Here is a 23,122-nt window from a genome sequence, read left to right as displayed (position 1 = left end):
CTAACCGGCATAACCGTGGGACGTTAAACTTAAAGATTTCATTTCGTTTCAAAAGGGGCCCGAAGCGAACATCAGTGAATTTCTGTGACTGAGTGTAATGTTGCTCTTGAGACGAGACGAAACAAAAAATAAAGTTTAAATATTTGTTACTGGAGTATATTGCGTAATGATTTGAGTTGACAAATGCTCTTCATTGTGTTTGTATAACTCTTATATCAATTTATAGTTTTTCATACTCTCATACCCTAAATTATGTAACAATAAAACAGTGTTTGTAACCTAATACTTGAGCGAAATAGTTGTGCCCAGGGGATTAGAGAAATGTCTGGCCTCGTCTAAGATACTGGCTCGAAAACGATAGTGTTTCTCGTCTCATCTTGAATTTAAAAATCTGCTTCTCGTCTCGATTCTCGTCACGGGACGAGACGAGAAAATCCTCCGAGTCTCGTGGGCAAAACTATGTACTTGAGTGTGACTGAAGAAAAAACAAATTTTCAGAGATTATCTTTTTTATAATACATCAGTATTTTTCCAACAAAGCCATTACTGTAACCACATGAACTTTTCTTTTTTTAGCATCACTCATTTTGAATTATACTGTATTAGTTATGATCATAAACATATTAACCTTGAACATTATGGGCTATTAAACTCATATTTCTACTAAGCTAAAATGATTATACAGTACTTATTATTGTTGTTACTAGTTGAAAAGAATATTCTTAAGTGAAAGGAGAAAAAAATGCATGCTCTTCTGTGACTGCGATTATTATCGTGTAGTCAACAACTCATTAAGCGAAGCGTGAAAAAATAATTAAAAATTCTAAATTGAAGTCCTAAAGTACACTCCCATGTCAAGAAGTTAGACAGATACAAGAAAAGACGACTAATTAATATATATATAGACTCTTGCTTGAATTTGAACATGGCAGAGCACGTGAGCACAATTACTTTTAAACTTCAATAAGGCAACTTATTATGTTCTCATAACGAGAAATCGTGACTTTGTAAAAATCCAAATGAATCAAACATTTAACTTACGGTAATCGATACAATCTCATTTACTATGCAAAAACAAGATAATATGCTAATACCTATGCAAACTTCAAAACATATATATTATAATAGCTACGGGTTGCATAAACATTTAGATTAGCCATGTCCAACAGCTAGTCTCCGGGCCGATCATCCAGCCCGCCTGACCCGTTATTGAAAATGTATAGAGTCTTCATCCCGGCGAAATTAAAATACCGCTAATTTTACAGTAATTATGTGATATCTTCAAATAGGTAAAAGATTATCGAAATGTGGAACAAGAGCGCCCTAGACAATATTATTTTACATAAGAAACCGTTATCACGACTCACTTATCTGCTTTTGATTTCGAGCCATTTTGAAAATCGGCATTTATTTTCGCGTTTCTAAACAGCTGAAAACGGAAAGCCACTAGGTGACTTGTGATAACGGTATCTCAGGCAAAATAATATTGTCTAGGACGCTCTTGTTTCATATTTCAATTATCTTTTATCTATTTGAAGATATCACATAATTACTGTAAAATTAGCGGTATTTTAATTTCGCCGGGATGAAGACTCTTAAACTGAATTGAAAATTTTTCCTGTGTAACTGATGTTCACCTTGAAATATTCTCCGCGCTGAAACATCCAATATAGGCTACCATCGAACATTGAGAGACTAGTTGAGAATATGAAGGGTCAAATTTCTCACTAAAAATTGTAAATACGTGTAAGTATAGTTTTTTGCTCTTCTTTAGTAAGTAAGTATTATAGTTACCATTATAGCTGCTTTTGTTTTCCTGCAGGCTCCTGTTACCATAGAATAGCGTGCTCCCAGGTTGTGTACTGAGGAGAAGGCCTCTAGATACAGTATATAAGTTAGCTGCGAATATATTGAATAAACAGTCGCGGACAGACGACAAAGGGTGGTCCTCCAGCTTGGGTGTTTGGCATGAGGCTAACAATCTCATCCTGTAATAAAAAAAAAATCACAAACATTCACAGAAGACTCGGACCAGGACTGATAATTTGGCACGACTTCAACAAAGTGAAATGGACATGAGATTTGGAACATGAACTGTAAGAAGTCGTTATAGAGCAGGTGCGTTAAAATCCGTCAGATGTAGTAGGAGTTCCGGAAGTTAGATGGGAAGGAAAGGGAGCAGTAAACTTCGGAAATTTTTCGTTCTTTTGCGGTGAAGGAAATAAAAATCACCAACTAGGATCAGGGTTTTTTTTTTTGTTTATAAACTAATAATATCAGCAATTAAAATGGTTTAATTTTGTTAATGATAGACTTTCTTTTATCGGTGATGTGATATTGTTTTAAATGTACATGCCCCCAACAGAAGATAAGAATGACGATACAAAAGACAGTTTTTACGAAGTAGAACGGGTATTTGATCAACTCCTGCAATATTACATAAAAAATCTATTAAAGGATTTCAATGCAAAGGTAGGGCAACAGGATATTTTCAAATCAATTATAAGAAAGGTAATGACAACGATGTTAGACTTGTGAACTTTGCAACATCCAATAACCTTATCATAAAGAGAACAAAATTCCCACATTGCGACTTTCGTGCATATACTTGGACCATACTACATGAAAAAACACATAATCAAATTGATCATGTTTTGATAGATAGAAGAAGACAGTTAACATAACTGATGTTCGGTCGTTCAGAGGAGCTGACTGTGACAATGATCACTATCTGGTAGCAGCGATAATAAGAGAAAGATTATCGTTGAGTAAAGGAAATATTGAATATCTGAAAATTGAGAGGTTTAATGTAAAGAAATTAGAAGAGAGCCAGGCGAGGGGACAACACCAGATTAAAGTGTCTAATAGGTTCTCGGTTTTAAAAGATTCGGAGTGCATAGTGTTGAGGATACTTGGATTGAAATTAGGGATGGCATTCAAATTTCAGCAAAAGTAAAATTGGGGCACGCATAAATGCATAGGTACAAAAAACGTGTTTCTACAAGGAATGCACTAAACTAGTAGAGAAGGGAAAACAGGCAAAACTGCGATTGCTACTAAATCCGAACGATATAACTACACAAAATTTCGTTGACATCAAGTGGGGAAACTTCGAAAACTTTTAGAATAAAGAAACATGTTTTCGAAAGATAAAATTATTGAACTTGAAGATAACAGTTAAAGCATAAACATTCGGGACATGTATAAGGGGATCAAGGAACTTAGGAAAGGCTATCAACTCCGCGCTTATATATTAAGTAAAGCCGACGTAACAGTTCTCACTTATACAGGTAGCATCTTAAATAGATGGAGAGATTTTTGGACGATTTTCTTAACACGCAGCCAAAAAGTAATGTGCGGGGAGAAAGGGAAATACGCACCGCTGAACCGTATATTCCAAAGCTAACCAAAGAGAAGTAGAAATCGCTATAAAGAAATTAAACAAACACAAATTTCCAGGTGTAGACGGAATTCCGGCTTAGTTAATTTTAGCTGGATGGGGAAAATTGTGGAACAATATACACAAACTAATTCTCCCTATCTGAAACAAGAAGGAATTGCTACAAGAGTGGAAAGAATCAATTATGGTTCCAATTTACAAGAAAGTTTATAAAACTGATTGTAATAATTATCGAGGCATTTCTCTTCTGCCAACATTGTATAAAATCCTCTCAGATATATCATTAGGAAGATTGACCTTATACGCAGATCAAATTATTAGAGATTATTAGTGCGGATTTAGATGAAATCGTTCAACTATTGACCAGATATTTTCCATTACACAAGTACTCGAAAAGAAATGAGAATATAATAGGCCGGTATATCAATTATTGATTTTAGAAATGAATATGATTCGGCTAGGAGGCAAATATTGTACAATATTCTTACAGATTTTGAAATAGCGATAAAGCTAGTTAGATTAATTTAGGCTTGTTTAAATGAATCCCAAAGCAAAGTCCGAACAGAGGAATTCTTGTCCACGAGCTTTCACGTATGGAATGGCCTGGAACAAGGAGACGCGTTATCACCATTTTATTCAACTTTGTGCTGTAGTAGACTACGCTATAAGGAAAATCAAAGACCGCAAACAGGTCCCAGAGCTGAATGGTATTTACCTGGTCATGTGATGATTATGTAAATGTAATAAGGATAATAAGAGAACAATAGAAAGAAATGCTCAGGTCTTATTAAACGCTGGGGCATTTGCAGGGCTAAAATAAACGATTCATTCATTTTGAAAAGGCTATATTTTCAAAAGTATTACAAGTATAGCAGTGCCGGATTTACGTATAAGCTAACCAAGCTATAACTTAGGATCCCACTCTTTTGGGCGACCCCCCAAAATAAAGGAAAAAACTGGATTTACATTTCCAAAATATAAAAGAAACAATAAATAAGATACAATTTACATATAGCAACTCTGTTTCGTGTTGTGTAAGCCCTATGATGTAAGTAATGGGCCCCCTTCTGCTAGTCTAATTTTTAAATTACCACTAGTTCATTTCTGTATATAGGGCGCCTACGTTCATCTGGACACATAAAGGGCCCCATTACTTTCAATAGCTTGGGACCTTACCAGACCTAAATCCAGCTCTGACGTACAGACATGAAAGATATATGAAAAGAACCACAAACTCACGAAGTTTTTACCCCCTCTACAAATGTTCAATATGTGATCCTTTGGTGACACGACAGACGATACTCGATGTCTTTTTCCTTTCATTCCCTCCATTTTCGACCGGTACTAAGATCGTATTGCCACCCTGTGATAGGAAAGATAATGAACTCGTGCTGCCACCTGTAATACACAATACAAACTTGGTGGGTTTGTGGTTATTTTCATTTAGAGGAAGTTTGCGTATTATGGAACACCATTTTTGTTTTGCTTGTAACTCAGTTAATTATTGCACATTGATATAAAAGGGAAAACAAGTATTCGCCTTACATATTTCGCATTATATATGCATACCTTGATAAAGAAATATCGTTACAGGACATGAACAATATTTATAATTTGTAAAGAAACCACTTTGGAGGATAATATGAAATAATCGGGTAATATGGAATACAAATGTTATATATATATATATATATATATATATATATATATATATATATATATATATATATATATATATATATATATATAAGAGTTTTCTCTTGAAAATACAATGAATACAGTGACAATATATGAAAATGCTTAATGCCAAGTCATAACGGAACGTGATTACTTGCAAAAGTCACAAATATAATACTCTGCTTTGGACCGGCACAGTCGTTGTGCGCCCACATTAAACATGATGAACACTGGACTCAAACATCATCCCTTGTATCAAACAAACTATTTGCTGAGCAAAACAATATTTTCACATAAAAAACTACATACGTGTTACAGTCTCGCCAACTAACACTTTGGCTTCATCAGACATTATCAATAGTTTGTGTCTGATGAAGCCAAAGTGTTAGTTGGTGAAACTGTAACACGTATGTAGTTTTTTATGTGAATATATTGTTTTGCTCAGCAAATAGTTTGTTTGTGTTTAAGTATATACAAAGCAAAGCTTCTACTTATGGAAAATATTATCCTTGTATCAGCAGAAAATTCGTTGTAACAAAAATACACTTAGCAACTTTGTCATCAGGCACTGTGCTAGCTAGATAGTCAAGTTCTCATGAAGTGTTAGATTTAAAAGATATTTCGTCTTCGACTCCTCTTTGAAAACTGTCACTAAATCTTGCTAACACTTTTCTTCGGTATCTTCTTCTGACATGGCACATGAATACCACGTTGAGAAACCTTTTTCTCACACATTTATTGCTTTTCTTGTCTGTTTTCTTGCATAAAGTCGTAGTAACTTTCGTTTCTAGATGTGTTTTGTAAGGAGATCCGCTAATAATAATCGAGGCGGTTCCTTGTTTTCAACCTTTATTCAAGGTTTTCTTGTTAGGTGGTAAAGGAGATATTTGTCGTGGTAGGGTAACATTTGAGGTTTTAGAAGAGCATGCCACTGATTTAATTTCTGGATCTTGGAAACTATTTTGTAGCGTAGACGTAGCCTCAGGCATATTATTCTTGTGTGTAGCTAGCGCTGAACAGAATGCCGATGCAAAACACTCAATTGAGTTTTCGAATTGATAATGTCTTCTTGTGTCTGCGCATGAAAGCATAAAACCAATCCTTATCTACTTTATTGCCTTTGCCAAATGGATGTCGAATATTGTTACGCACAGCTAATTGAATTGCTAAATTGCATATATCCCGTCTCGTTAGTCCACAAAATACTCTCTCCATTTCTGATAAACATTTCACGAGTTCTTTTTTCAAATTTTCTGTGGAAACTGGTTTACATCCTAGGGGTTTCCATGCAGCATCTGCTCGGTGTTTTACGTTTTTGTTTGCCAGTCGAAACAGAGTTGACCTTGGTACTCCAAATTCCTTCGACGCCTTTAGGTAGCCCGTATTCTTGCTACAAACAGTTGCAATGGTAAGTGTCATTTGGGCAGAATCCCAAAGTTGTCTCTTTCGACATTTCGACGAAAGTTCTTTTGGGCATACCTTCAATGAAACGGAAGAGACATTTTGTTACTTTCTATCGAATTTACACCACTATCTAGATAGTTAAAAAGTCCACATAGATCCAACAATAGCGTCAATGCAAGTAGGATAACACTAAATGTATGTTTAATTGTCCAGTGTCCGTAGATATTTTTGTCAGACAATACGGAATACCATGCTTTTCTTGCGGGTATTAGGAAATACTACCACTCAACATTTTCCTCCATGTCTTCTCGGAAACGAAAGAGTTGTTAAACGCATTTGAAGAAATATATAATAATTTCTGTCTTATTACATTTCAATAGGAAAATACAAATTGTAAAACACTTACCTGTAAAAGTTTCCTCGAATACGAAATCATATTTTCACGTCTACCAACACAACGAATGTTACAATCACAAGGAGACTGACTGTAGAGCATCATGGGAACGTGAGGCAGTAGTTTTTTTTCGCTCTTTGCTAGTAAGCAGCACATCACGGGCGAGATAATAAGGTATTCCATATTATCCGACTATTCCATAATACCCGAACTTCCTCTATCTTTCATGTGTATATGTGCAATACTTTTGAAAATATAGCCTTTTCAAAACGAATGAATCATTTATGCTAGCCCTGTATATGACTTTGGTTTTGATTACCTTGTTGGTGATATACTAAAATAGCATATTTTTATAATTTTGTGTCAATTGAAATAGTAAACTAAATAATAATAATATCAATTATATTGTTTTCTCACTGTTGTAATTTATATACAAAATATACATTTCTACACAATATGAAATTTGCTACAGAAAATAAAATATAATACCAAAAAAGTAAACATGATATATATATTACAAGAAATTTGTGACATTATATAGCATAATCAAAGTAACAAATATCACATACATAAAAAAATGTAATAGAGTCATTATTAGAAAGAAAATTAAATTTAAGAATAAAACACTATATATATATATATATATATAGGGTGTTTCAAAACAACACCGACAACGTTTGAGAGGTGATTCTTGACACCAAAGTAAGACAAAATGTATAGACCAACCTGGATGTACAAATGGTTCCTTTCTGAGTCATAGGAAAACATGAAATAACTTTAAAGATCTATAGTTCCAAAACTATGGGACTTACCGTGGTCGGGTCAAGACCACTTAGAAACTAGTATGTGCCCTATCCAAATATCCAAGTTTCAGAATCTTGCGGTACTTCCCCAACAATTTTTTATGGAAGTAGTTGGTGAGTACTTCAAATTAAAGGCCCGTAGCCAAACTCCCTCTACAGCCAAACGGTAGCAAGTGACCTGAGATTTTTGGTTACCAGTAAGTGCGGTGGAATTTTTTAATATCCTAAAGGTAGCTGTGTTCATATCCTTTTCGGATTCGATTATAAGGAATTTGGAATAGAGGTGCATTAAGAGAAAGTAAAGAAACAAAGTCTAGTTTGGGTCGAAAGTTTGAAGTTTATGTATATGATGAAGTCGTAGTCGAACCGATCCAGATTTAAAAAGAATAAATAATAATTTATGTGTGACTATGTCTTGTCTCTTATTCATTTGAAAGGTTTTAATTAAAAATATTACCAAATATTAATTTACACAAACTCGTTATTATATTCTACTATTACTTTCAACCACGTAGTGCATCATATTTGTCACTGAGTTAGATTGGTTGATTAAATACTTAATGCAGTGTGACACTAATTTCCACTACCAGGATTATAAAAGAGAAGACAGTGCAATCTGCAAGAGTACTTGAGTTTTAATCTGAATTATACACTCTATCGGTATAAATCAGTAACATGTGAGGTAATATTTTAAGTTATTCTTACTATGTAAGTGTTTCATTCATATACACAGAAGTTAGATTCTGCCATTCCAAAATGTTGACCTGTAACAAGAAACAATTAAAATATTCTATTTGTTAAAAAAAAACAAAAAAAACTTAGTACTTGATTTTACGTTATGGATCAGAGGATAATAACACAATAACGAACATAGTATTTTTTTCCGAGCTATAACATTTTAAGTTTGTAATTCGTATAATATTCTTTGAATAGAACTTAGAAGAAAATAATCTTTAAAAAAAAATCACAGAAATGTTCTCACTCTTCGGGTCAAGCTAATAGTGATCAAACTTCTGCGCAGGTTTTAAATATACGAACATCTCATTGACAACGTATTCATCTAAATTGAAACTACATGACTTTTGCTTTCTGGAATATTCTTTTAACTTTTGTATAACGTGCTTTCTTGCTTCATACTAGTTTCTGCTTAGAGTCAGATACGACTGATTTTGCGCCAAATAATTTTAAATTACATCTCTTGCAATATATAACTTTTTTTTTTTTTTTTTTACACAAGTCGTATCGTGTTTTATTTTATTTCATAGTAACTTACTGAATCCGTTTGGAGCTGAAGTAATCTATATGTTTTAATTTAGTGAAGAGACAGGATATGCAAACTTGCTGAACGTGGAGCTTAATTTCTTCACATTGCGTACATATAATATTTTGCCACATTATATACGATACATACATTATTGTATTATACATACATTATTGTATTATATACGATCCAATTATAGAAGATTACCTTAATTTGTTCTCAGTTTCATCTTCAGTAGATACACTCATGTCCAAAATTCTTGTCGCATGTCTATAAATATGTTATTGTAGGAATATAATTTGATAACGAATTCGCCCGGTATTTCTTATAATGTTAGTATATGTATAATCGGCAAAGACATGTACGTGCCAAATTTCATTTCAAAGGTGCAGTAAATAAGTACAATAAAACGAAAATAAAACTTTTTTGATGATTTAGCAACATTTTGTTTTACTCATTCTAATTTTCGTATTTATAATTCTTTTCCTATGAAATGTATCATAAATATATATTTCCCTATTGTAGACATAGTATCAGTATTAAAAGTACCCTGCAGAATCATTATCAAATTATATTCTTACAAGAAGACAGTTATAGATATACGACAATCATTTTGAACATGAGTGTACATTGACTTAAAAAAATCTGACTCAGGTAATATAATACCTGACTGCATTTCTGTTAAATATTTCAATTACTTGTTTTGCCTTTACTCGTGATTTTTACTTGATTATACTTAGCAATTGCATTATTTGTACAAGTATCTTTATTAAAATGCTTCTAATGGTGCTTCAATCCATTTCAGGGTATAGCAAACTTAACTAGTTGAAGGTTTTGAAGCAACTAGTAGCAGATTATTTTATGTATTTCTTATCCATAACTTAATGCTAGCTTACACACTGAAAGTAATTGTAAAAAACTGAAATTGTTTGTGTAACGTTCCCTCTGTAGTAGAATGTAGACAAAGCCTGTCGAAGCAATACTAGGCGAAACAAATTGTTCCTTCCTTGCAGGGTTCCAAACTATTAGTCTCCAACAAGAGCTGAAATAACAAGAAAATTAATAATACCTGTCTTCTATTTACAAGGATCAATTTAATGCCCTGTTTCCATACCGTCCACTTAATATAAATCCGCACAATAAACGAATTTCAGGAGAGCAATATACTATCTGCATACATTATTGGCCAATAATAGGCAAACTTTTTTTTTTTTTTTTTTTTACGAGAGCTAAGAAAGAAAAACATATTTTAGATGGGTCAATATAATTTGTTTAACACAAGAGTGGCCGAAAGTGCTTTCATTCGTGAATTTAGGAACCATGTCATGGACAGATAGAACTTTTACGGAGTCGCATCTGGCCCGCAGGACCATAGTTATGAACGGCGCCGACTTCCCAAAATTTATGTGGATGCATATCAATAGCGGGACAAGTTATATATTTTTAGGGGAGCCTCGATTATTTGATTGATTTCCTTTTAGTTAAATCTTTTATGAACACTGTCATAAAGGGCTGTGCTCGATTCTATTCACAATACACATATTCTTGTAGGGCTGCCTTTGAGTAGGCCAGAGACAGGCAAGGAAGGGTGGGTGTATTGTTTGGTTGCTTTGCACAAACACATTTGAAAAAAACAATTATGTTTTAGAGGTTAGACATTTTAACTTCCATCTCAGTGTTTTGTTTATTTTTTTTATAATGGCAAGTGAAAAATATTTATGTTATTTCGTTTCTATGAAACTAAAAATCTTGTGGGTGGGCCGCACCCACAAGATTATTCGTGTGGGTGCTGGAGCCCCAAATCACCCACGTAGTCGGTGCGCATGATAGTTATCCATCACTGCATTATTGGGTAAATAAAATTGTAATTTTAAGACATATGTTTAAACAGAGTAATAAATTATTGCTATTCCTTTGAGGTCAGTGTCTGAGGTCTGTTGAAAGAATGAGGAATTATCTTTTATGTTTGTGCTCTTCACCTTTTGAGTTGGAAGTTCTCTTATCAAACATGACAATGTGTATTAATTAGATTGTTTTACAGAAAAATCAAGAATTTTATTGTTTCTATCGATTGTAAAATCTACAAAATGACCCACATCAAATATACTATATATATATATATATATATATATATATATATATATATATATATATACTATATAGTAAACCTAATATCTTCGTTCTTTTCCAATTTATTCAGTCAACATAATGAGAAACAAATTTACCTTTGTCTCTAGCATATTATTTATTAATTAATATTCTATTTTTCTAGGCATACTAATTTACAACTAGGGATGTCGTGCACGGTAGAAGCAAGCGAAGGATATTTTCTTAAATTCATAGCTGTAAAATTACCCACGTTTAGCTTTTACCTATTTCAGCACTAAATAGGAATAATTTTTAAACCTCAAACAAAACACAAGCATGTTCCAGGCATAATATTTTTTATTTGTTTTAGATATATAAAAAAGAAAGAGACACTTTGTTTTTATATTATGTAGACACACCAACTTATAAGTTGCACTCGAAGTTATCCTTTTACCGTCTTATCCTTGACCGATTTCAATTCTATTCGAATTATAGAATAATAATGGACACACACATTCGCACACAGATAAGCGCCTAATTTAATGTAAAAAAAAAAAAAAAAAAAAAAAAGGATAATTTTGAAAGTTATTGTGGAAAAGATAAATACACTCGTGATGTGAAGAATTATTTACTGCGGACCCCTTAACCGCACAATGAATGAATTAATGAATCAATCAATCACAAATGCATGTCATGTCGTACCGTATTGCAGAAGTTCGTTTAGAGTTTGCATTAATAAAAGTAGTTGTATTATTTGTAATGGCCATATTGTCATAGTATTTAGTTTAGGTTAACTCAAATGCCTTACGTAGGATCCCTGGGTCAATCGCGGCTCTCGCCAACTGATCTTTCTGGAAAAACACCATCTGCTTAGATTTTTAGGAGATTCTCCCATTTCCTCTCACTTTCAGTGTTCCACTATTATTGTCCATCTCATTATCACCCTCTCTCTCAGCCTTGGTGCATAAATGTGCACGGAAGAATAAACTTATGGAAGATACTTGAATGATGTATTTGAACCATCCCCTTCCCTACCTTACATTCTTAAAAATTCAGGTGGTTTCGCAGAAAAAAAACTATAAATTTTACAGGGCTTTTACCTGAATGGATATTTTAGATGAAATTTCAGTACTTTAGTACAATTATCCAATATTTGTTATTATGCTATGTTAAAATGTTTGCAATTCTTAACATATTTCTAGTAACTGAATCCGTATTAAGCTATAACAAAAAATATAACCTTTAAAAATAATGTTTATTATTTAATCATTTTTAATGGTAATACAATTTGATAAGATATTAAATACTTTTAGTCGAACATCTCGTGGCCTTGTAAATCTACTAAGACTGTTCTTAGATAGAACAAATGAAGCCTGTTTCCGCTATTGCAACTTCTGAGCATGTTGTCCTGATACAGATATAAGAAAAAAATCTTTTTCGTCCCATTTATTAATTTGCAGTGTGTCTGTTTTTAAACAAAGAAATTACTGTAAATTTTCTGGTGAAAATGTGGCGTCCCCAGTTGCCAGATATTTCACCGGAAAAGTTCCAGTACTTTTAAAAGAGTGTAGGATTCTCCTTTCAATCAATGTGAAAAAAAAAAAAAAACTGATTGATCCAAGTACTAACTCAAAAATTAAATTTAAACTAACTATTACCATCCTCTCTTTCGCCATTTTAAAAATACAAAGTGGCAAGTTCAATACTACTATGGAAATTGTCGCTTTCTCCCTTAAAAGTGGAATTTTTGAAAAAAAAATAGAATACATGTCCACTATTTGTTAACAGGATGAGTTTATATGCTGATTTTCGTCTCTTTTAACTTTGAGACTTTTCATATTCTTTATTTTTAATTGAAAATTCTGAAACTACTCATTTCAGTTTTAGGATACGGATTTTAATCGAAAGGCATGGTAAACAATCGTAAATCGACTCCTTGCAAATTTTATTTGAAACGATTCAGGCGTTTTTCCTCGTGAATCTATCACAAACAACAGAAAACATTGATTTCAATGTCAAGAAGAAATTCTGGAAAATGCCCTCCTAAAAAGCAGAAGTTTCGAAAATGTCTGAACTCATCTTCACTTATTTTCAATTAGGAGTTGTATACCAAATTTCATCGTTAGGTACTCTATTTCTGACATAAATTTTCAAACCTTTTAGTAGCATTTTAATAAAAATGACATGACTAAAAAACCTACTGCAAAATTTTTCATTATACAAGCTTTGCTTTCAATAAATTTAAATTTAACTTAACCTACTCCCTGAACAAAGCAGTAGATCTACGTTTATTGTGAAAATTACTAACGTGTAATAGTTTCGCCAACTATTTGTTTTGGCTTCATAACACATTGCAAAGACACAGACTAGATAGTTTCTGATGAAACCAAGTGGATTCAGAGTTCGGATTCACGTTCGGATTCACGTTCGGATCTGAATCCGGCCATACCTACTATAAGGTGATGCCACTACAGTACACCCACAATCAAAACTTGAAGTCTTCATATGGTATTTCCCTCACTAAAAGCTGCCATACGAGTTTATATCTATCGATATAAACAAAACATGAAAGTGACTATCTTAGTGATAGATCTTAAACCACCCGACCTACGTCGATTAAATTTTCAACATAGATTGAGGGTTCGGGTCTGAGATGATTTTTATCATTTCAATTTGACGGTTTGCAACTTAGGGGAAGGAGAAGATATGAAAATGATCAAAAATCGTCGATATTAGTGCTGAATTTATAGTATTAGGGGTCGCTGAGATGAGCAGTGACGCTTCCGATGCAATTTAAATTCAAATTCAATCCTGCAACTTGGGGAAGGGGATGAGGAGATATATAAAAAATGATCGACATTGACCAATATCAAAAGAGCACTTCAGTCAGGGCCGGATTTCCCAATAGGCCCGGTAGGCCCGGGCCTATGGGCGCAAGCTCCCAGGGGGCGCACGGCCGAGAGAGAAAAAAATATCTAGAAATAAAAATAAATAGCCATAACTTAACATATTTTTTGAATTGATTAAAAAAATCAGGCTAATAAAGCATTCTGATTTTGAAGTTCATTGGAACAAATAATGGTAAAGTTAAACTATTTTTCAACATTATGCATCAACTTCGTTACAACATTGATCTCAAACACTGGAGAACTGGCTGTATGGATGTCGTTAAGCGGTACGCATCGTATTGCCACTGTGGAGTGGTGTTTAAGCAATTAACATATAAGCCTGATATAATTTTTTAAGAAAGGTTTTTAGGAAAGTAACTTTAACCAGACTAGGGGGAGGAAACAATTATTGGGCCTAGGGGCGCTAAAATGCTAAATCCGGCCCTGACTTCAGTAATAGTAAAAAGTGATTGACTAACGGAATATATTACTAAGTTTTCTTATTTTAACCTAGAGAATCGGATAATTGACGATTGTTAAAAATAAAATGACGGAAGTTTTTTCCCTTTTGCTGTAAAAAAGACGTAAAATTGAGAAAAAAAAATCTTTTCTTATATCTTACGAAAATAAGAAAGAAAAGATCGTATTTCTTCTAAACAAGACCAAGTCCTAATTAACCTTGAACACAATACCTTATCAAGTGAAATTTCGTAGGCTATGTAGATATGTACTTCTGCATCAAGCTGAACATCTCAAGGTGACTTCATGTACGTAAATTTAATTTACTTCTTTATTTGTAAATGTGCGTGTTTTCTTTGTGAGAATGAGTATTACAAATAATGAACATCGTCTGTTAACTATATCGACTTTAATAGCAAAAGTTAACGAATTCATTATTAAGGCAATATATTCCCATACAATGATTTTGAAAGCATTTTTAATGAAGATAGTTTTCCGAGTATTAGAATAAGCTGTTCATAAAACGTTCCCACGTTTGTCTCACTAGTACAAATTCCCGCAATTGTTACATAATCTAGAACTCATAGCATCATCCTGCATTTCCTTTGCTAAGCTTTCTCTTCTATTTAGCACTAGAGAAACAGTACTAAAACCATTACCATTTAGTATCACATTATAGAAAGAAACTTGAATCATACTCTTCAAGGATATATTTTATATATATTTTGTACGAAACATCTTCCTACCATTTGCATTCTGTGATCTCAGTAAGTATAGTTGTGATAATAATTTTTAACTTTAAAAGTTTTATTTTCGTTAAGTGGTTAGGAGTCAATCGAATAGGTTCTTTATAAGAAAAATTGGCGTGATTTTGGATTCTATTGAGTGCTATTCTGGAACATGTGATAATTAAAGTGACCGTTAGTGAAGTTTCTACCATTCAACTCGATTGTGCGGGTATCTGTTAGTCTATTCTACGAAAACTCTCGTAAAACTTACCCGATTTTAGTGAAACTCGGTATGAGTCTTCGTTCAACGTGCAGAAATAACCCTATTGCTTGAACTACAGTCCATCAAGCATAAGGGAGTAAAGGAAGGAAAATCAGCTTCTTGTTGCAAGTGTTTGCAAGACAATTTTCCAATACAACCCACATGAAAGGTTTTCGACATTAACAAACCTTAGTGTATACTTTCTATATGACATTCTGAATATCTCCACAGCTTGAGGTTGAAATATACCTAAGAAAGAGTGAATTCAATTCTTTTCCAATTTCAAAAATAGGTTCCACGATAATCATAATTTAAAATGATCGATTTTGACGTAATATGTCATACATTTTCTTTGAGACTTCCCAATCATCCCTTCTGCGGAAACTTAAAATTAACAAAGATTAAAGAAGTAGATTTACCTTTGTGTCCCCCTTTTCCCGACGACTTTTAGAGTTTCATAATAAATTTTCTAAAATTCATTCGGTTTTAATACAATACTTTATCTATTTTCTTTGAATCTTTTCCGTAATCCCCAGTGCTTATGGTTAGTCAATAATGAGTTGTGATTTTAGCCCTCCTAAATTGTATGGATTACTCCATATGATTTTAAACATATGAACCAAGATATTTTTTTATAAAAATATAGATTTTCATGGATTACAGCACGTACTTTTTGAATCTTCATGCTTATCTCCACTACTTGTGTTTAAAATCAATCTAGAGTGAGAAAGTGAACCTCCCATCTACACCCTCAAAGTTAAAAAAATGTCCTATGAAAACTTTCGTAGATATTTGATTTTAACACGATATGATGTTTGTGTTTATTAAGCTTTTCATATAATTCCCACTCTTGTATTTAATATCAATCAAATATCAGCACTCAATTAATCTACCCCTGAAAATTTAAATAAAATTTCTATGAAAACTTTCGTAAAAAATATAATTTCTCCGAATATGGTCTAGTGTTTGCAGATAATTTCCGATTGTCTCAATTGCTCGGAGTTGAAATGAGCAAAAATGAAGGAGTGTTATGACCTCAATTTTATATAACATGTTTCTCCAAATATTTATTTATTTTTTTTTAAAAAAACAGACTTTTATCTAAAATATTGTGTGTGTTTTGTCAGGGATTAGGAAGCTACTTTTATAGTTTGGGATTTAATATAGTGAAAAGGAGGATCGCATCGTGGCTTGGAGGCCCGTAGACTCTCCTCCTTGTCTAAGTAAGAAAGGCCAGATTATGTTAGGATGCGAGATCTTACGTTTTTCCTCCGCAAGTTTGACTTTCTTTTTGGCACGTTTTAAGATATACGGTTTTGTTTTTTTGCGTAAAACGATTTCTTCATTCCTCATTGATAAATAAACATTTCGTTAATATGCCTATATTGTTGTGTAAATCACTTCCATGAAAATGTCTACAAGTGGCCCCACGTAGCGTAGTATTCAGGGTCCCAGGTTCGATTTTGTGCGAGCGGTCCCAGGTTCGATTCCCAGTGGGGGGCACTCGGTCAAAAAGTGTGAAACGCTTTTTCGGGCCAGCCATCCTGAATGAGATTTTTCTGCGTTTTCCTCATTCACACCAGGCAAATGCCGGGGTGGTAGCTAACATATAGGTCCCAGGTCGCTTCCTTCCTTCCTCAATCCATTCTTCCTTCCCTTTCCCCGGACAGTGTGCTCACCGAGGAACGTCATCCCTCAAACGTGACGGGCTAAATGGCCATAGAGGCCGAAATTCCAGAAATCTAAACTTTAAACCTAAACCTAAAGCAAATGTCTACAAGGGGTAGTTTACTCTTGGACGCGAGTTTCCTTGACAGTTTTATGAAATACGACTTATGCGATTATGTTGATATTTTATAAACAATTCATTAACAACCTTAACAAATGGCATAAGTCATTTCTTATATATATATATATATATAATATAACTACAAGAGTTAATTTATTCTTCAGAGTTTTATTTGAGTGAAGTCCTCCGAAAACGGCATATGGATTTGTTCGTCTTTTACAAGAAAATATTTCATTGATAACTGTAGCACAAGATGAAGCGAGAGTTAAGTGCGGTGACCCGGTCCCTACCTTTTATTTCCCTTAAAAATCGTAAAAAGTCTTTTTTTTCTCTGAAAAATCTGGCAGCTCTAGATTATGTAGTTTTATATTGTAGGTTAGTCCTAAGTATTCATAATGGATAGATCAAACGTAGTTATCAAAATATCAAATTCTTAAGTATTAATAATGAATATATCAAAAGTTATCAAAATATCAAATTTCTAAGTATTCGTAAGGGATAGATTAAAAAGTTATCAAAATATCAAATTTTTAAGTATTCGTAATAGATAGATCAAAAATGTATCAAAATATCAAATTTCTAAGTTTTAATAATGAATACATCAAAAAGTTATCAACATATCAAATTTGTATGTATTCGTAATGGGTAGATAAAAAAAAGTTATCAAAATATCAAATAATTCCACATTTTAATTTTGGGTTGAGTTCGGGCAGTTATTAACAAAGCTCACTGTTAAAAAAAAAAAAAAAAAAAAATCGTCGACAGTGATCGGATCTCTGGCATGCATGTTGTATACATATTAGCCGTGGATTCAGGAAGTTTGAACATCTAGTATCTAGTATGAAAAACTGAAGTATAATTGCAGTTAGTGGTACACAAAACTCTAATAGGGTTAATATTTATGAAACTACCTCCTAGCACTACCAGTTAAGAAATTTAGGCTTAAACTCTCGCCAATAAGTTTCGCTACCATACATTAAATTTTAACCGACCTTAAGAAATATTTTTATTGATATTGGAAGTATGACATTGGGAAAAATGAAAATGAAATCTTTGAGTTTTACGTCCCACGATTATGCCGGTTAGGCTAAAGGAGACGGTGATGATGAGTAATGAATGAAATGGTGGAATGAAGAAATTGGGAGGAAACGGGAGAACCCCGAGGAAACCCACGCACACGGTGTTTGTCCACCACAAAGTTCACTTGGCGGGGGCTGGGTTCGAACCAGGAACCCCAAGCACTAGAGGTGAACGCTCTACCACTGAGCCACCGCGGCCCGAGTATGACATTGGGGTTTCAATATAAATTTTACCGTGTACAGAAGTCTAAGCATTGTTTCATGATTAATTGGTCCCTGATTTTCTTCTCCATAAAACTCCCCGAGTTAGAAAGTCATTCCAGTGTAGCAGTGAAATGACGAAGACTCAGTGGGTACCAAATAAACATTGATAATAACAGAAACAACTATTACTTGGAATAGTGGTATTTGTTTTTTCTTCTCACGTAGAAGCACTCCGCATGGCTCAGTTTCATTAAGATTCATGTGAATATAAGATTATAAGTGAACCGGTAATTGTTTAAAGAGAATGTTTCATTGTATTTATAATATTATGACAATGTTCCCTTTTGAGCAATGGCAGACAAAAGTATTTGAAATATATATGCAGCAAATTAAAATACTTGGTTACTGAAAATGGAATTTCTGCCTTTTACGTATATTAATAAAGGATAGGTTAATAATTTGTTTACTAAATAATTAAATAATTACTGAAGATAATATAACCTACTAATGACAAACAGAATATGAACTTGTAATTTTATCTGCTGCACTAAAAAAAGTTTCAACATGATTTGGGCATTTTCCAGGAATGACTTTTGGTCATCGTTCAAACATGTCCAAAATGTCCTGCAGTGTTTTTATAAGTGAACAAAAGATATCTAGAATGCATCCTAACGGTGGTTTGTAGAGACTATGCAAGAAATGAAATGAAATAAAAATCTTGGACCTTAGCGTCCCAAGATTATGACCGTGAAACTAAGGGAAACGAATGATTAAGTCATTTGAATGAAGATGGAATGAGAATGTGGGAGAATACAGGAGTACCCCGAGAAGTGCACGGATACTCTGTTGTCCACCACAAACTTACTTGGCAAGGGACTCCACTCATCAGAGATAAGCGCTTTACTGCTGAGCTACCGTGGCCCTTGGGACTGCCTAAGAGTGTTCAAATGTGCGAGAAATATTTTTTAAATGTTCGTTAAGCCACCAGAGAATTACGTGAAATGACGAAAGACTAAGTTGTTCATTGAACGTTTCTCAAAACCATCTCACCAGTATACACAACTCTGGAATTCAATCATTGTGAAGTAGCGAGCGTGAATACGTGTCGAGTGCAATCGAAACGCGCGTCAAGAGTGTACTACTTGATGTTTGATTTCTCCAGGCGGAGGGGCATAATAGAGTGCATAATAGGCACAAGTGACGGTACAATTTATTGTCTCATGATTAACGTTTAAACTTTATAAGTGACGGTTAAATGTACGAGGGACGCAGAAAGTTTAAATAGGGCCTTAAATATGCAATTTATTGTGCCATGAGCAACGCTTAAACTTTATAAGTGATGGCTATGTGGACGACCAACGTAGATAAATAAGGTCTTAAATATGCAATTTATTGTAGCATGAGTAACGTTTAAAATTTATGAGTGACAGCCAGATGCAACAAGGAATTTAAATGAAGTTTTACATGTGCAATTTATTGTAGCATGAGTAACGTTTAAAGTTTATGAGTAACGGCTATGTGCACGAGTGACCCAGAAAGTTTAAATAAGGTCTTACATATGCAATTTATTGTCGCATGAGTAACGTTTAAACTACAAGTGGCGACTATGTGCACGAATGACGCAGGAAGTTTAAGTAAGGTCTTACATATACAATTTATTGACCATGAATAGCTTTTAAACTTTATTTGTGATGGCTATGTGCTCGAGTGATGTAGAAAGTTTAAATAATCGACGTATTCCCATGCGCAAAAAAATTGCGCGTATACTGTAACTCACGATTTTTCTCAATTATTTCATTTTCCTTATGTTTATGGGTAAAGTTCAGTTATTAGTATGTGGAGATAATAGAAAACAATCCATCTAAGGAGATATTTCCAAAAAATATAATAAAATAATAAAAATATAAGCAAAAAACAAAATTATGTTCGGTTTTGTGTATACTGGCAATAATGTTTTCGAGGGAATTTTTGAAGTAGCACAGCACGATTGTAGAGGGAATCACAGAATTGGTAACAGAACAATTGAATCAAGGAACAGGAAAGTGGAGTAAAATATTGCATTTATTTGCTTAAATCTAGGGTGTAAATTGTCTGCCAAATATAAATTAGCTTCTGTAACCAAGATGTTGTACGGAAATATATAAACAAAGAGAAAAACTGTTGTCTTAAGTTTGAAAGTGACATGCTCTATAGCCATGAGCATTTATTTCTTAAGAAAAAGATAGGCAATAAAAGAAAGTCTGTGTGGTGAAGTGGGTAGAGTGACGGATTAGTAATTCTTATACTGTTTTGACCCCAGATCGAATCCCATCCGATCCTGTTCAATTTTTTTTCTTTACAAAACATTGTAGAAAGTGTATAATTTTTATGTTAATATGAACCGAAACAATACAATAAAGAAATAACTTTTTGTTTCCTCTGATGACGTATTTATTTAGAATTAGCTTACTATTTATTACTAATAGCGATTGCTTTTAGTTTATGGCATGGTATGCTTAATCATTCCCTCTCCGTTTTTTTTAACACAGCAGAAGTAACTTCAAACTTCAACTCACTGCGAGTGTGTCTGTAAAAAACAAAACAAGCGCGACCTGCAGCTTTACACACAGCGTGACGAACACAATCACAGCCATAGCTCGTTGTCTGTTCTAGTGTTTCTGTGTGTGTGTGTTCCTTTTTAGAGTATTGACTCTCTCTCTCTCTCTCTCTCTCCTTTTGTTTCATATCAACAAGTGCAACAAATGCAAGTCTGTGTAAAAATAATCAAGAATGCTTTCTTTAAACAAAACTAAATTTTACAGCTCTCTTTGTGAATAACACGAATGCTTCCGACGAATTATACAGTAGCGTGAAAAACTGATAATAAAATTATCTAACATGCATAAGCTTCTTTTTCTAGCGTGACAACACATTAAACATAACAAATTAAATTTTTGGGATTACAAATTATCACATTACGTGTCGGTGTAGGCCTATTCGTTTTCACATTCGAGCGACGAAAGAAGAAAGTGTGGTTATAGTTATAAAAACCGAATACCAGATTTCAATGAATTCAAGTTACATGGCTCCTACATATCGAAAAAATGATTTTTCGATGTCTGTCCATCTATTCGTTTCTCGGTTCGTCACGCTTTTACACGCACTCAAATAGAGGCCATACTGTTCAATGTATCTGGACCGAACTCTAGACATAACGTTTTAATAACATACTATCTTTCGAATTTTATGTCCTTCGACATCTAAAAGTAAGGGTAATTTACTGAAGGATTAAAATTTAAAACAATTCAATTTTCTCAAGTAAAAAAAGCTGTGACGATTTTATTTACTTTTTATAAATATATATTTTATTAACGAATCTCCACCGCATATGAATAATTTTTCTGAGAAAATATATATGGTGTAATTTGCTGTATGGTATGCGTTCTTTTTGCAGAATTTTTTCAACCACATTTCATAAGTAAACGTATTATTAATAACCTAACAAACAACTCGTTCGAAGGAGTAGCTTAATCTTAGGGTGAGCTTTACCCCGATAGTTTTCCCATTAACGCCTCAGGCAATTTTGTTCATATTTCCTAAAGAAATGTTTCATTAATAAACTAACATACAGCATAAATCGTTTATTCCGATAACATACAGAAGAAGTGGTTTTCTCAAGGGTTGAATTTTTTTGGACAATTTTCTCAGTAATAACTGACAAATTTGTTCTAATTTCAGTAAAATATTTTCTGTAATAATCTTACAATATGATATAACTCGCTTGTTCCGAAAAGAAAAATCTAAAAGAGATACTTTGACAGTGAATTTTTTCCCGACGATTTGCTTAAAAATTACTCGATATACTGTCAAAATTACAGATAGAAGAGTTTACCTTTGGGGGTAAGCTTTTTCCGATGACCTTCCTAAAAACACTCAGGAGATGTTTGTTGTTCATATTTTATAAATACATGTGACATAAATAACCTAGCTATATGGTATAATTCCCTCATCCGGAAAAACTAGAAATGGTATATTACTTTTGACAGTAAGTTTTACCCTGCGATTTTCTCAAGAACGACTCAGGCGATTGTGTTCGTATTTCATAAATAAATGTTTTACGAAAACACTAACAATATAGCATAGCTCGTTTGTCCTGGAAAGATCCACAAGGGATAATTTATTCTTGGGGGTGACTTTTTTCATGATTTTCTCAGAAATTATTCAGACGCTTTTGCTTATAGTTCACATACAATTATATCCTTAATAATTCTAATATATGGATCAAGCTATTTCTAACGAAAACATGACTAATGGGTACTTTACTTTTGGGCCTGAAGTTTCTTCTAGCAAAGTTTTCCAAAACATTATTTTATTCGCAATTTCCCAAATAAATGTTTCAATAATAGTTACAGCCTAACATAAGTCAGTGTAAAAAATTCGAGCGAGAAAGTATAGTGCGTTTGCTCCGTATCCTTTCTTAAATATATATTTTTTAATGTTACACCTAATCACAATTTTCCGAACAAAATCGAAACTTCTTTTTAAATGTGCCTTGTTGTGGTCAAATGGTTCAAGTGCATTGGTTCTGGATTTGATTTCCAGTGAGAGCTAGTGTATTTTCATCCAAGAGATGTGACACGTCGGTGCAAAGAAAAAAGTGTTTAAATAAGCCTAACCAAGCTAATCAACAAAAGAAATAATACAATC

The sequence above is a fragment of the Thermobia domestica genome, chromosome 8 (genome assembly GCF_964235325.1).
Source record: "Thermobia domestica chromosome 8, izTheDome1.hap1.1, whole genome shotgun sequence".
NCBI lineage: Eukaryota > Metazoa > Arthropoda > Insecta > Zygentoma > Lepismatidae > Thermobia > Thermobia domestica.
Note: the sequence above shows the minus strand (reverse complement) of the source record.